Below are 15,378 nucleotides of genomic sequence, written 5' to 3' on the forward strand. Positions count from 1 at the left end.
TACCCCCAAATTCTCCCATCCAAGCACTAACTAGGCCCAACCCTGCTTAGCTTCATAGCTCAGACAAGATCAGGCAAATTCAGGATGGTGTGGCTATAGGTCTGTCCCTCAATGTCTATTGTTAACAGCAATATGTGTAATCAAAATGCTTTACATGAACTGTGAAATTCTGGTAATAAACAAAAACATAAATCAAACAAAGTGCTTACATCCAAGAATTAATATAGAGGCATATATACATGATTTTACAGTTTATGTAAAGCATTTTGATTACACATATTGCTGTTAACAATACAGTAGACAATGGGAGGGGGGTGGGGGTGGGGAAGAAGCCTACAGCCACACCATCCTGAATGTGCCTGATCTTGTCTGATCTCAGAAGCTAAGCAGGTTGGGTCTGGTTAGTACTTGGATAGGAGACTTTGAGTGTCTTGGTGATCCATAGGATTATTTTTCATCACTATTTATTTTTATCATTTTATTATATACCTATATCTGTTGTGCCAAGTATCTAGGCATAGTGTAAGCAGCTAATAGATGCATAGTTTCACCTGAGTGCATATATTTGACTTCCATTTTGGATGCTAAGCATAACTACTCCAGATTCTGGCCACTTCAGTTTTGATACATTCCCCTCAATATGCACAGATCAGTGTTGTATTCTGCCCACCATGTCCTGGGCTGTGTTGCCATGCTTTCAGCACCTGTGGAATTTTACAGGCCACAGCGGGGTGTTCGGTGCTGAAGCACTCCCTGCGCACAGCACCCAATACTGAAATAAGGACACTATTGATTTTAGGTCAACAGTGCAATTACAGTCTTTGCCACATTAGGGAAAAAGAGAGAAGTGTGTGGCATATGGCCTGGTATGGTTCGGGGGGGGCGCTCACTTGTCCCCCCCCCTTTCCTGACATGCTGGGCTGCATGCTCGGATAAGGGTCTGGTATGGATTTTGGGGGGGGACCACCATGCCATTTTTAAAAAAAATTTGGCATGGGGGTTCCCCTCAAAATCCATACCAGACCCGAAGGGCTTGGTATGGATGGGAGGGGGGACCCCACGCCGCTTTTTAAAATTGTTTTAATTGTTAGGCAATGCGGACAATTCTTTTTACATTCAGCTGTCAGCTGGGAACCCCACTGACAGCTGAAACAAGGAATGTTTCACTACTAAAATACCGCATTACTTAATAATATAACTCATGCGGTATTTTAGTAACTGAGCGGTATCTTACCACATACTCAGATGCAGTAAGATACTGCTCAGTAAACTGATTGTGTTCGAAGTTCGTGGTCGAACATTCTGTAGGTTCCAATGTTCAAACTTGAACTGAACAGGGGGTGTTCAGCCCATCATCTGCAATACATACACATTTCCCATGTTTTATTCATTTAAACAAGCTTCAAATACAAAATAAATAATTTGTGTGAGAACACATTTAACTGCAGATATTAAAATGAAGATCTAAGCAATGCAACAGGTTTATCTTTGTGCCCCCACCCAAGAAATTTACTTACCAGCAGGAGTAAGGAAAGAAAGTCTGTGTAAACTGTCAGTTGTTTTTTTTAAGAAATTATCAGACAGTAAGTTGGCAGTCTTTGAAAATACCACATTTCACAGCAGGAAATGTAATGAAAAGCTGGTGCCATAGTAAATTGGCTACAATCAGTGCTGAATCAGTGTGAGACAGTCATGCAGAAAGCCAACGCGCTTCGGCAGTCAGGCCTTAGTAATGGCTAAATGTTTTTGGCGCTTATAAATAGCACAAGCATAGTTACATGTCCTACCTCCTGAGTCACATGATCCTAGGAGGGTGGAATAAAATATCCAATATAAAACCATACACAAACATATGCAAAAGTATAAAAACGGAAGCAAACAAACATAAAAAAAAATATAAATGTATAATTCAAGACTACTGCTTGGCAAAAGATAACTATTGCACAGTCCATATACAAAACAGACATTTTCACAGTAGTACCATGCAAAATATAAGAATATTTTGTATTCTTTTATCCAGCAAGCAGATGCAGCATTTGACTCCTTTTAAAGTCTTTTAATGTTCCTTTACTTAACACAAGTGAAGGCGTCATCGCTGTGATTCATCTCCCTCTCCCACCTCTCTCTGGGGTTTCAACCAGAGACAGTTTGCTTGAAAGCTCAAAAGAAAAAACAACCCCTTTTGTGCACTCACTTTAGAAAACCCATAGTGGCCTGGGAATCCAATGTTGTGTATTAAATATTTCTATGGAAAACAGACTAAAATATATATTAAAAAAATATAAAAAAATCCATTGAAATAATTAGATCCCCAACCAACATTATTTCCCTTTAAATGAGTTTCAGTTGTTTTTCCAGTAAGTCAGTATGAAGAACAGAGTGTCATGACCTTAGAAAAGCAGGAAGAAAACTCTAGAGTAATGCTAAAAAGTATTATTTACCAAAGGAGTAAAGGGTGCCTAAAACAGAATTCTGTCAGGAGGTAGTGGGGTCAATTCACTAAAGGCAAATCAGCTGTTCACTCTGGAAGGGAATTTTCCCATAACATAATAAATGAAGTGAAGGTCTAGATATCATTCATATGCAAGTAAAAATAAAACTTTTTTCAATATTTTCCATGTGATTGGATATTCTTTGCAAAGTCCAAATTCCCCTGCTACTCTCTGCAAACCTTTGATAGGTGCCTTTTAGGCAACAAATTGACCGCACCACTTGATTGGCCTGATAAAGCCTATGTGCAGCACAGTGGCTAAATGCTTAGCACTTCCGCCTGGCAGCACTAGGGTCGTTGCTTTGAATCCCAACCACAGCACCAGCTGCCTGGAGTTTGCATGTTCTCCCTGTGCCTGTGTGGATTTCCTCCCACACTCCAAAGACATGATGGTAGATTAATGGGATCCTTTCTAAATTGACCTTAGCCCTAGTATGTGTACATATGAATGTGATTTAGGAACCTTAGATTGTAAGCTCCTTGAGGGCAGGGACTGATGTGAATGTACAATATATATTTGTAAAGCGCAGTGTAAATTGATGGTTTTTTGTACCATTGAATGTGCTGTAAATCATTTGCATTGGTACTGCTATTTTGCTGAAAGGTACAGTTTCTACTGTTTGTAAAAGATATACCGTATTTGCCGGTGTATAAGACGACTGGGCGTATAAGACGACCCCCTACTTTTCCTGTTAAAATATAGGGTTTGGGCTATACTCGCCGTATAAGACTACCCCTCTTCCAACGCACACCAAAAATTAAAAAACATCAGATTTGATTTCAATATGGTATGGTATTCCAATGATGGGGCACGCTTCCTCACTCTGACACCAATGATGGGGCACTATTCCTCCCACTGACACCAATGATGGGGCACTATTCCTCCCATTGACACCAATGATGGTGCCCCATCATTAGTGTCAGTGTGTGAGGAATAGTGCCCCATCATTGGTGTCAGTGGAAGGAATAGCGCCCCATCATTGGTGTCAGTGGGAGGAATAGCGCCCCATCATTGGTGTCAGTGGGAGGAATAGCGCCCCATCATTGGTGTCAGTGGGAGGAATAGCGCCCCATCATTGGTGTCAGTGGGAGGAATAGTGTCCCAACATTGGTGTCAGTGGGAGGAATAGTGCCCCATCATTGGTGTCAGTGGGAGTAATAGTGCCCCATCATTGGTGTCAGTGGGAGGAATAGTGTCCCAACACTGGTGTCAGTGGGAGGAATAGTACTCCGTCAGTGGGGAGAGGAATAGTGCCCCATCGTTGGTGTCAGTGGGGAGAGGAATAGTGCCCCATCGTTGGTGTCAGTGGGGGGAGGAATAGTGCCCCATCGTTGGTGTCAGTGGGAGGAATAATGCCCCATCATTAGTATCAGTGACACCAATGATGGGGCACTATTCCTCCCACTGACACCAATGACACTTGCTGACCCTGTTCTAGTATGGTACTACTGCAGCCAGCATATGTGGTTGCAGCAGCACCTCTGCACTGCACACTTACCCTCACTCTATTTTCGTGGGTCCGCTCGGCTCCGCCTCCTCGCCCGTGATTGGCCGCCTGTGTGCCTTTCCTGAGCTACAGTTCTGGCGGCCAATCACCGGTGAGGAGGCGGAGCCAAGCGGCAGGAGTGAGGGAGTGGCCGGAGTGACTGAAGGAGCAGCGCTTCCTGGATGGATCGTCGTGGGAGCCAGGTAAGAGACTGCAGCCCTCTGTCCACCCCTGGACTTGGTGTCCCTTCCGTCGGAAGGGGGGGGGGCGGCGGCAGCATCGCACCGCCCCCCTAAAAAGTGCCCCCTGACGTGTACCGGCGTATAAGACGACCCCCGACTTTTGAGAAGATTTTCAAGGGTCAAAAAGTCGTCTTATACGCTGGAAAATACGGTACTTATTCTCTTAAAATGAATAAAAATATTTAGCAAGAAAAAAAACAATGCTCACTGCACAGCTGTTTCATTCAACAGTATATTTCCATTTAAGACCCAATATGTGGTAGGTGACCATATACGTTGTATAATGTTTGACTAAAACAGTAAAGCTGGAAGTCTACAGAGCTCATGTACACAAATCATTTTGGCAAATCATGGTGTCGTATTAATTTCAATTACCTTACATCTGCCTGTACATTAAATATCTATTAAAAATAATACTATGAAAAAAATTGGTGGTTTGTATAGCAATGATACTATTAAAGAGGGCATTTTGTTACAATCAAGAATTACTTTTGCAGCTGGATTCTTGTTAAACTGTCCCCTCCTACCGATGAACTTAATAGAACCATTGACCAGTCCTCTTAAAATGGCAGAACAGGGAAACAATGAGCAGACATTTTTTAGGGGTAAGACTATTGTCTGGTTTGGATTTAATATTCAACACCCTATTAATATTTTGCAAATAGGACTGTAGGGGAAGGTACCTGCAAATCTTGGCTATGTGCAAGTGTGGGAAAAGAAAGTTTAGTTACTGTTCAAAATATTTCTACTATCCAACCTATGTCCACCATCTATGGCCAGCTTAAGCCAAGCATTCAACTGTGAACAGTACTGAGATGATAGTCTTAACACTGATTATGAGTGAGCTGTGGGACACACAGGGGTCAGAGGCAAAGGTCAAATTTTTCTTTTATCCTGGAAAATCCCTTTAATAACAATATGGTTGAGCACCACTGACTTAGATGATGTGAAGGGGAAGATCTGGTTTGCCAGTAAATGTAAAAGTAACAATCATTTAATTACTTGAGTATACCACTCAAACGAGCACTAAACACTAAAAGATAAATATGTACAGTGAAATGCTATGGACTTGTGTGTGTGTGTTATGCTTTGAGAGTCTCTTTATCCCTTTTATAGCCAGAGGTCATTGATGCCTAAATGCCCAGATCAAATCTAGCATTGCCAGAATACGTTTGTCTACTTGTCCATAACTCAATACCTAATCCACCTACCAAAATCATTTTTATATTGTTTTTTAAAAACATATAAAACTTCTCTTTGATACATTGCTTTATTAAATACCCAGCCAATTTTTTTTATTATTTTAGCCTAACAAATTAATAAAAAATAATTTCTTTTAACTTTTGAAATGGGAAAAAAAAGTAACATGGAAATATCATCTTTAAAGCAACTCTGTTGCTATTTTAAAATATTAAATAAAACCTAGCCTGCAAAGAAAATCCTTTATTTTTGCCTTCTTTATTTATGAAGTCTTTTTCCATCTTTTGACACTCAACAAATCTTACAAAACAAAGAAAAGAAACAGTACAGCATCAAACCACAGTGCAAGACAAAACAAAATTCACAAATATAAACCTGGACCATATGACCCATATGTTATGTAAAAGCAGAAATTAGAAGACTAAGCTATTATTCGTCTAGCAGTTAAAGTATTGAAGTGTCCACCTACAAGAGTGACATACAGTGCAGGTAACTGTAAATAATCAACTTTACATGAATCACTTGACTTTGCTGGAGTGTGTCATACCATCGAATTGAAGTTCCAAAGTTAAAAAACAAAAGGGGGGAAGGGGAGTTGGACATTTTAGGAAAGGGGGATGCATAAGGAGTAAGTAGGGAGAGCAGAGTCTAGGCCAAACATTCCCACAGCCCACTCTAGCAATGAAGAGGTAATAAAAGCCCCTCAGTCTTAAGCCTCGTACACATGATGAGAATATCGGACAAATGATCGTCCTTTTTTTTGGCATGCTAGTCTCATATTGAAAATGAGGAGGTTTCTAAAGTTATGAAAATTCTCGTACGACACAATAAAATTTCGGAAGTGATGTAATGTATTGTGTTGTATTGTAATTTATTTTTTTGTTTCTGAGCATGCATGGTCTTGATCTTCAGATTTGTACTGATTAAACGAAAATTGTACGATCTGGTATCCTACAAGAAAAATGTTGGTGTTTTAAAGTGAAAAATTTAAGTTTTTTATTTTTATGATATATATTTAGATTGAGTTGCTTGAGTTTGTGAGAGATTTACTGTAAAACTTTTACCTTAAAGCAATTGTAAAGGCTCAAGGTTTTTTTACTTTCATGCATTCTATGCATGAAGGTAAAAAACCTTCTGTGTGCAGCAGTGCCCCCAGCCCCCTCTATACTTACCTGAGACCCACTGAGATCCAGCAATGTGCATGATAGCTTCAGCTGTCCCGGGTCTCTGCCTCCTCATTGGCTTAGACAACACAGCCAGTCAGCCAATCAGAGAGTGAGGGGGCAAGCCGCTGCTCCATGTGTGAATGGACACATGAAGCAGCGGATGCCCCCATAGCAAGCTGCTTGCTGTGGGGGCACCTGACAGACAGAAGGAGCCAGGAGAGTCTGCAGGAGACCCAAGAAGAGGATCCAGGCTGCTCTGTGCAAAACCTTTGCACACGGCAGGTAAATATAGACATGTTTGTTGTTTAAAAAAAAAAAATTAACCTTTAGTATCACTTTAAGCTAAGAACTGTGAACAGTTCAAGCATCATTTCTCAACTGCCTTTATTACTAAGCACCAGCACACGGGACAGTGTACAGTTTCATTCAAGTCTATAAAAAAATTAAACTTATTTGGGTTAAAATCAATGCCATGTTTTTTTTTACTGTCTCTGTCCCCCTTGACTTCCTGTGTGAAAGACAGAACTTGAAATGAGATGAAATCTCTCTAAAGTTTGGAGAACTTGAACAGTTCCCCAGACAATTTTACATTTTTGGATTTTCTCACTCTCTGTCCCCAGTGGGTCCGCAAAGAATAATAAAAACTTGGACAGGGATTCCGACCCCTCATCAATCTATCCACAGGAAAAAGAAAAAAAAATTAAATCACACTAAAAGAGACAAATTGCAAACACAGGCACATTGGAGTAACACAACCTCATCACCGGTGTGCATTTGCCACTAATGAGAATAATTAAATTAGAAAATAGGTACCCTATAAATGAGGGTTAAACTACTAAGGACCCAGGGTTATTTGAAGCAGTACTGTTTAAAAAATCTGGGCTCAAGTCTCTCTAACACTGCTTATCACCAGAGAAAATAGGTACAAGTCCCGGATCTGGTATTTTTCTCATTTCAATAAAGTGGAAAACTTTATTTTGAATTAACATATCATATATACAGTATACCCTACATAAGACATAATGGGGTTGATTTAATAAAACTGGAGAGTGCAAAAATGGGTGCAGCTCTGCACAGAAGCCAATCAGCTTCCAGGTTTCATTGTCAAAGCTCAATTGAACAAGCTGAAGTTCGAAGCTAATTGGCTACCATGTGTATCTCCCTTATTGTGACAATCTGCAAATGCTATGTTACTGACAAATGTAAATGTTACTTAATTGTAACTATAGTACCCTAAAGATGTTCTGTATATTATGTACAGGATGCCTTCAGAATAATTTTCCTGCCTATGTGATAAGTTAATATTGTCTCAAAAGTGTTCACAGAGATTAAAGTCAAGCTACAGCCATCCTTTGCAAAAGAAGTATTTGATGTGGGATAGCCTTTTTTTTCCCTATGACAAAACTAAGGTTTATCACATGGTGATAAGGTAGACAGATCTTCCTACTTAGTAAACATTTGTTTATGATTTCAGAACAGAAGTAAGAAAAAGTCTTCAATAAACATATATCAAATCCCTGCAACATATATAGTTTACCTGGAGGTAAACAAGACCACACTTGCATTTGATTTTCCTCATTCAGCAAAGTAAAAATGTTATGCCAAGTTCTTCTACCTCCTGCAGATACTGGAGAGTGGACCTCATAAATTAAAGTCTTAAAAGGAGAAGTGGGCCAAAGGTATTTTTGCCCTACTTCTCCTATGGATCATAGGAGTGTGCTTTGTTCTGCACACCTGTGTCTCATTTTCAGCATTCGGGGGGCTATAGTACACTGTCGGCTGACGTCATTGAGCCGGTCCAGGCTCTAGAGAGATCCCAAATTTAAATTTGGAATCCACCCAGATGCCTGGACTGGCAGCTGGTTTGGCCTCTTAGCATGAAAACTAAGAGCCTGAGCCAGACATTCCCATTAATGCACAGCCTGGCACTCCAGTGAGTGCTGGAGGCACTGGGTAGAGTACCCGTGACTGACAGTCACCAGCTCTCTGCTCAGTGAACACTGAGAACTAAGCGATCAGCGGTCTTTGATCTCTCAGTTTTCAGTCTTAGAGCAGCGTGGGACAGATGCAGACCAATGCTGCATCCACTTAGGTGAGTTTGCATGTTTTTTTTTTTAATTCTCAACTTCTCTTTTAAAGAGAACTGCTTTCATTGTCCATGTCTGGCATAATTAATTGTTATGTGTAAAAAAGAACTTAGTTTCTCCCTATTTTTTTATTATTATTTTAATGTATGCAGCAGGAACTACAGTACATATTTTTCATTGAGTAAATAATTTTTCATTTGAGTAAATTACTAAACATAATAATTTATTATATTACAGACAATGAACAAAGAAATGACAGGACCCTGCCAACAGTAACATATCATACCTTTAACAGTGATCATTGTTGCAGCATATTTGAAAATAAAATGATCTGATCAGTTTCTAAAGGCAGCTTTTGGGCATTAAGTTTATATTTTCTATTAAAGCCAAAGAAGGAGTACTCTAACAGTACTTTCCACAGGTAGTGCAGGATGGGAGAAATACTGCTCGACACAAGACACTGCAGTTGACAGATCATTTCATTAATTGAAAAAGTTGCCTCTAACATATATAAAGTCTACCTTATACATCATCCAACTCTAATGATCTGGACTTTATGAGACATTTTCAGCTCAGATCCTCATATCTTTCCCAAATGCCCTTAAAAAGATCCATACTAGGACCTCATTTAAAATATAGATGAAGCCCAAACCCAACATGCCCTATCCTTATTGTATTTATATTTAACAACAGAGACACTACAAAACCTCCCATTATTGCACAAATGGGAGGGGGATCTCAAGACTACATTTTCTCAGGCACAAAAAATGGTACTATCCTCTTTGCACACAAGAGAGTGGATACAAATTGTTGTCATGCTGGTATAGAATCCCCCAAAATCTTCATCAGATATATTCCCTGGTCGATCAAATGTGCTGGTACTGCCATAAGGCAGAGGGCACACTGCTTTACATTTTCATGAACTGCCCCAGACTACAGGAGTCCTGGAATACAGTAAAAAAACACTACTGAAACCCTAACAGGTGCTTCTCTTGTGGACAAACCATTGTCCCACTTACTTCATCATACATCTTTATTGATAAATAATTTTAAAAACTCCTTTCTCAAACATCATCTGACTGTAGCTAAGGCTGTGTATACTGGCAATGTAGAAAAAACCAAACCCCCTACTAAGACACAGAGATGCTAGTAATAGATAATCCGCATCATGGAAAGTTCCAGTGTAAAAAATTTTTTTTTTAAAAGACAAAGCGCAAATCTAATAATTTTAAGTGAGTGCACAAACTCTGTAAAGTCACAGATATAGAATAGAGGATAGCAAAACACTATGGATGTGGTGAAACCACAAGTATATCGTCAAAAACTGAGTTTACATAGGATTACATAGTAGGTTGGTTGGTAGGTGATCATACCATAAGTACTGCTATTAAAGTTCAATAGTATGGTAAGTATTCAGTCCATCCACTTCTGGCAGCCTTATTGGATATGAAGCTTGTTCCAGGAGTACACGGGAAGACAAAAACGGGAAGGCGACTCTTAAGAGTGGACTATACAAACATATTTATTGTGCATGATTAAAAGCCACTTACAGGCAATCAGATAAATATGGCATATCTAGTCCGTCAATGATAACCGCTGTGGTGTGATGGTTCTGTAAATGCCGTGTGGAGCAGCCAGATCCTATGTCACTATTCCAGGATGAGCCAGCAAGATGGTGGAAACCTGGAGGGCTGTTGTGCTTGTGGTGCGTACATCAGCATGATGACATCACCGCATGTTGTGATGTGATTACGTAATCATACGCACTGGAGAATTTGTCACAGGTATGCTGCTTTGTCAAGATGACTGAGGGAAAGTGTTTGGGCTATTTATACATAATATGGAGCTGACTTGAAACTGCAATTCTAAAAGAAGGAAGGACTGCATACAATGTACTGCAGTGAAGAGCAGCCAGATCCTCTGTCACTATTCCAGGATGAGCCAGCATGATGGTAGAAACCTGGAGGGCTGGTGTGCTTATAGAGCGTACATCAGCATGATGACATCACCGCATGTCGTGATGTGATTACGTAATCATGCGCACTGGAGAATTCATCACAGATGTGCTGCTTTGTCAAGATGACTGAGGGAAAGTGTTTGGGCTATTTATACATAATATGGAGCTGACTTGAAACTGCAATTCTAAAAGGGGCAGGGACTGTATACAATGTACTGCATTATAAATAAAGATTACAAGAGAACAGTAAGAATAACAATAATAAACATAACAGTAATAGACAGTAATGAAATATGCAATTTATACATAATAGAAACAATGGAATAAGCCATGGTAAAAGATCATTAAAGGCAACATAGAATATACTGCCCCAAATTAAATGCATATGTAGTTGAGTGAAATCCAATATAGGGTTCTGGATTTATATAAAAAAATATTAATGACACTTAATAAACGTGAAACAACTAATATAATATAATGTGAACTTATAAAAAATTATTAAGAAATTATAAGGTCAAAGCTTAATTGAACAAGCTGAAGTTAGAAGCTGATTGGCTACCATGCAGAGCTGGACCAGATTTTGTGCTCTTCAATTATAGTATATCAACCCCTCTGACTCTTTAAGATGCTCTTTTTATACCAGATCATGTTACTGATCTGTTACCCAGTAACTTAATTAGTTGCAAAATGTCCTTCCACCTCTTTCTTGTTAGTACCACTTACTTTGCCAGCTTTTTGATGCTCTGGCCCAACTTTTTTGAGAAATGCCACTGCCATCAATTTCAAAAGTAACTTACTTTTTTTCTTAAAATGGTACATTTTTAACTATTTGATATGTGTTCTATTTACTACTGTGAATAAAATATGGGTTTATGAGATTTGCAAATCAGTGGATTCTGTTTTTATGTAGACTTTACACAGCATCCCAACTTTCTGGGAATTGGGCCTGTAGATAATCAGGTTTGAATAATTCTGTTGTTAGTTGTAAAAAGTCCAGTAGACAACAGAGAACCTAAAGTGGGAGCCCGCCAGCTAGAAAAGCGGCACCCATCTTGCAAAACATCATAAAGTTGTTTATCAGAAAAAAGAATTGGTAAATTCCTTTCTATTATTCAAACATGTCTTGATATTCCTCCAAATATGTGGTAACAAAAGTGACACAATTGTCTGCCCTCTGAAACTAATAGCAGATCATCAATTGAGCGGCCATAATAGATGTCAGCACCTGTGGTAGTGAGCCCTTGTAGAAAGTCAACTTGGGGTTCACCAGGGCGCGGGGTCTAAGCCCCAGCCTGCTTCTTCACCAGAGCCCCTCATGGTGTGGATGGACTTGCAGCAAGCTGGGATCAGGTCGCGGCCCCAGGGTACGCCCAGCTGAGGATGAGGAGACCGCTCGCGGGAGCAGAGTACAATGGGAGGAGACGGAAATCTGATAGACTAGCCGAGGTCAGGATGGGCGGAAAACAAGCACAGTCAGAGAACGATGGATTACTTTCAAAAATGTACACCCACCAACTGATATAAAGGTTTGCAAGAGAGGAGGAAAATCTAATCCTTATAGATGCACGACATTTTTGAAGGTATTAAACACCGACAAAAAAAAAATGACGGGTCATTAAAAACTCAACCACTAACAAAAGGAAGTCACAAGTTGCCCTATTATAGGAACTACTTACGGAGATGATATTTCAGTGCTATCATGGCAGGGGGGTGATGTATAGATGAGTAAAGAGCTTCTTTTTTCAATAATTTTTATTTATTATTGACATAAAAAAGAAAATATTAACTGTTACATATGAGGGAGAAGATTCACAGTATACAGAAGTATAAGGTAATATATATGAATATGGAAAATTCAAACAATAACTTTACATTTATAATGGAAAATTAAAGAATCGCATAAAATCTTAAATGGTTAAATGAGTAAAAATTTAACGTCCAACTTAACCATACCTACATCAGAATCTTGAGATCCAGCAAATGGAGAATTTCGCCTTAGTTTTGAGAAATCAAGAATAGAAATACTTCCATACTTGAACGCCCGGGTTCCTTTTTAATGATACCAGAACCCAAAATCAATCAGAAAACCATAACTACCTGGTCTCATAACTTCTAAATAAGAACACCACCCAGACAGGAGGAGTGCACTGGAGACAGGCCTGAGGGGAGGAGAAGGGGACTCATCTTTATTATTATTACAGGTACTTATATAGCACCATCAATTTACGCAGCACTTTACATATATAGTGTACGTTCGCATCAGTCCCTTCCCTCAAGGAGCGTACAATCTAAGGTCCCTAACTCACATTCATACACATACTGGGGCCAGTTTAGAGAGGAGCCAATTAATCTACCAGCATGTCTTTGGAGTGTCGGAGGAACTGGAGGAAACCCACGCAGGCTTTTATCTTTCTTATTTTTCTTCCAGCCCTAATGCCCCTCTCACATGACTATCCCATATAATGATCTTCTGCTCCTTCCTCTATCTCCCCCGATAAAAGAAAAACAAGGAGAATCATTGCAACATAAGATGTAGCTTTTGTTGTTTTGTTTAATAATTGATACATTTGAAGTTGGGCTTTAATGCACACACTCTGAGCATGGGACTCTATTAAGTACTCCACCAACTTAATTTCACCTCACTTGCCTCTCCTTCCTCCCCTGAGCAACCCATCATTCCCTCAAGGTTTAGAGTCCCTTACTGCATTTCACTGGTGGCTCTCCCACAACTTTCACTGTGTCTAATCTTTTATTAAATGGTCACTCCGTATACACCTGGGCAGAAATCAGAGACAAGTATCAGGCCCACTCCACTGAGCTTTTTCAGTTCCTCCAAATTAAGCATTGGTTAACTATCATACTTACCAACAAAGACCTTTTGACTCGACTCTCCTTGCTTGAATATATTTGCCACCGTACGCCTCTTTCTCCCAAACTTACCTCTACTATCTGCTTGCAGCTGATGATCCTAAAAACCCTAGAGGTCACGCTTATGTTCCTAAGTGGGAACATGAATTAACAGCACTAGAGATAGGGAAGGTTATAAATTTGGACCACAGTAGCCTCTTGCTCTGTCAATACACTCATGCTCAAATCAGCCTTTAAATCTGTCTAGGTGGTATATGGCTCCATTTCACTTAGAACAGTGAAAGGCTTACTAGCATTCTCCTAGATACACACAAAAAAAAATCCTAAAACCTAGGTCCTATGGATACAATACTCCCACCCTTCTATGTCCCCAGCAAGCTATACACTGCTATAGGCATTGAAGTCCTAGGTTTCTGGTCAGGGTGTCCCCAACATCCTCTTTGTGTTCTCCTCTCCCTTTTTCTATCCTGTTCCACTTCTCTTACCTTTTTACTTCCCTCGGCTCCCAGCTTGGGAAGCCATTGTTAATATGTTTATTGGTTTTCCTCTGCACAGTAGGCCTGACTTTCTGGCAGTGGGCATGCTATATAGCCAGACTACATGAAGGAGGTAATCGAGTGGCTTTCCAAAACGTCCTCATCTTCTCTTTCTCCCAGGCACAGAGCAGCCGATTTTCCCCAACTACTGTCAATGTGTCCTCTTCTTTCTCCTACTCCACTGCTAATGCCTCTGCACATCCACAAACTGGCATGGAAGAGTTGAAATATGCCATCAGTGCTAGTTAGCATCAGTAACTTGCTGCAGGAGGATGACAAAGAATTCCTGTTTTTAAATATTGAGGAAGATAGGGCTAGGGGCATAGAGGGAGGGAACAGCAGTCAGAAAGCAGCAACTGGCAGTTGTGTCTCTGCAGCTGCAGCTTACTACCAAAATGGATTCAACAAGGAGGAGGGTAGAAATAATGAGGTTGCATATTGCATGTGGCTGCCAGTGACTAAAGAGGAGGAAAGTGAGGAAGAGGCATAACAGTGGAGAGGGAAGATTTTGTCCAGAGGCTGGGGCAGTTTGCAGAGGACTGAAGGGAGCAGCTGTCTTTTTCTACTGGATGACAGGACAAAGAGAGAGAGTCCATCTTTCTTATAGAAGTTGTCGCTTTTAGATAAACTCTGATAGCGCTGAAAATATCCAGACAATGAAAAGCAATTGAATTGCCTATACTCACACAAGCCAAAGAACGATTTCCAGGTATGAGAAGCAGGATAGACCAGGGGGTCTTAAAATAGGAAGTCTGGCCTCTTTGGATAAAGCCAGGGACAGTCTCCTAGAAATTTGAGTGTGTCTGTGTACCAGGTTCTTTTGGGCCTGTTTGGTGCAATGAGAAATTACTAGTTTCTTCTCTTGATCTATTTTGGTGGAGCAGTTAAGCACAAATTATACTTGAACAAAGGCATATAGGAACTGGAACAGAGACCAGGGAATTATCAGAGCATCTGAGTCCAGTGCTAGAAGATCATTGGTCCTGGCTACAAACTGGGGCAATTTGTTGATGAACTTGGAGCCCAGGATGTCCACATCTGGAATTCCTCATTTCTGACAGCAGAGAGGGCTGAACAGTGTTTCTCTACCCATGTGATGATCAGACTTATTTCTATTAAGCCTACCTAATTGCTGGTACCTCCCTGGAGATTGATATAGGCCATAGCCATAGCATTTTCTGATTATACCCTGTTCGGGTAACCTTGAAGACCTTAAGTGATCATGTTCTTGAACTGTGGGGGACTGAAACATTCCTCCTAAGCCTGGGAGGCTAGCATCTGTTGTTAAAAACCTTCATGGGTATGGTAAAAAAAAAATCCTTTTTCTGGACTGGTGCAAATTCC

The 15,378-nt window shown here is 40.2% G+C and overlaps 1 protein-coding gene across 4 annotated transcripts in view; it reads right to left on the minus strand.

Moving 5' to 3' along the window:
• WDPCP (WD repeat containing planar cell polarity effector) overlaps positions 1–15,378 on the minus strand; it is a 470,287-nt gene that overhangs the window by 242,069 nt on the left and 212,840 nt on the right. The window lies entirely within an intron of this gene.

Source organism: Staurois parvus, unplaced genomic scaffold (assembly GCF_062004578.1).
Source record: "Staurois parvus isolate SC_StPar_1 unplaced genomic scaffold, SC_StPar_1.0 ptg000117l, whole genome shotgun sequence".
In the NCBI taxonomy this organism is placed as follows: domain Eukaryota; kingdom Metazoa; phylum Chordata; class Amphibia; order Anura; family Ranidae; genus Staurois; species Staurois parvus.